Source organism: Echinops telfairi, unplaced genomic scaffold (genome assembly GCF_000313985.2).
Source record: "Echinops telfairi isolate 266 unplaced genomic scaffold, ASM31398v2 ScPeMD7_7409;HRSCAF=8447, whole genome shotgun sequence".
In the NCBI taxonomy this organism is placed as follows: domain Eukaryota; kingdom Metazoa; phylum Chordata; class Mammalia; order Afrosoricida; family Tenrecidae; genus Echinops; species Echinops telfairi.
Window position 1 is genome coordinate 13772930 of NW_022111309.1, and position 1372 is coordinate 13774301.

At 34.1% G+C, this 1372-nt stretch overlaps 1 protein-coding gene across 1 annotated transcript in view; it reads left to right on the forward strand.

The window, feature by feature from the left end:
- The window catches only part of AGBL1 (AGBL carboxypeptidase 1), a 1177048-nt gene that overhangs the window by 849672 nt on the left and 326004 nt on the right, over window positions 1–1372 (forward strand). The window lies entirely within an intron of this gene.

Here is a 1372-nt window from a genome sequence, read left to right on the forward strand (position 1 = left end):
ACTGGCCTTTCGGCTTGCATAAAGAGTTGGTCTCCGTAATCCAGGGATGGGAAGAGATGGGTTATCAAACAGAGTGCATCTGAGAGAGGGCTATCGAAGATCAAAATGATAAACCAGACTTCAGCTATTAATGCCCTGTCAGTTGACACACACACTCCACTCCCACCGATGCATGTTAGACCTGATCTGGTTTTCAACATTTTCCATATTTTTTTTGTTTGTTCATATTGGGGTTTATCTCAGGTGTGTTATGTCATTGGGATCACCCTCTTGAATTTGTGTTACATGTTTTTCTGTTTTTCACTATATGAAACCCAAGATTGATGAATATATAGGGAATGCAAGTAGAATAAGAGTTTCAGGGAATGGTTAGGGGGTCCATAAAAGGGAGCCAATGTCAAGGAGTCCAGGAAGGAAAAGAATGCTTAGAAACTATAGCAATTATTGTACAATACTACTTGATGTGATTGAACTATGGGATGGTATGATATAATATGATATTATATATGTATTAACTCCAAATTAAAAAGTAATCTATTGACTATAATATATGTGAAATATATGTCAATAAAACTGTTAAAATGTAAATATATTATATAATATAATATATGTCAGAAAAGTGAAACAAAAAATGAATCTCGAAAACTCACACAGGCTGTCTTACCCTGTCCTACAGCATCTTTATGAGTCAGCATTGACTTAATAGCAGGCAGCTTGGCTTCATGTGAGACTATTTATAGCCCTTTAGATAGATAGTAAAGTCAAAATTCTCAAATGAGCCTCTACTACTTAGTAGTTGTGAGGCTTTGGATAAGTTGTATGGTTCTATATACCTGAGTCATCTATTGGTAGAATGGCCATGTCTACCTCTTAAGCATTTTATAAGAATACACAGAGCTAATTCAAGTGACAAGTCTTCTAATAGTAAGTGACATTGAGTATTCAAAAAATGTTATAAATTCATATCATATTCTTATTTGTTAGTTCATGCATCATACTGGATAATGCATGTCATATTTGTTTTCCCTGTGTTATCTCAGTATAACCAAAATATACATAACAAAATACACACCCAGTCAACAACTTATGAGTGTATAATTCAGTAACATTGGTTATATTTTTCAAGTTCTGCAAAAATCCTCACCATAATTTTTCAAATCATTCCATATTGCTAATATAAACTCAAGGTCTTCGAAGCAAGAATTCTCCCTTATGACTTCTTCCCACCACTGGTTACCACTAGTAATTTTTGGTTTCTATATAGTTAGCTGTCTCATATACATGAGATCCCATGGATTTTTCCCTTTTGTGACTAAATTATTTCATACAGCATGTTGTTTTCAAGGCTCATTCATGTTATGGCATGCAACAG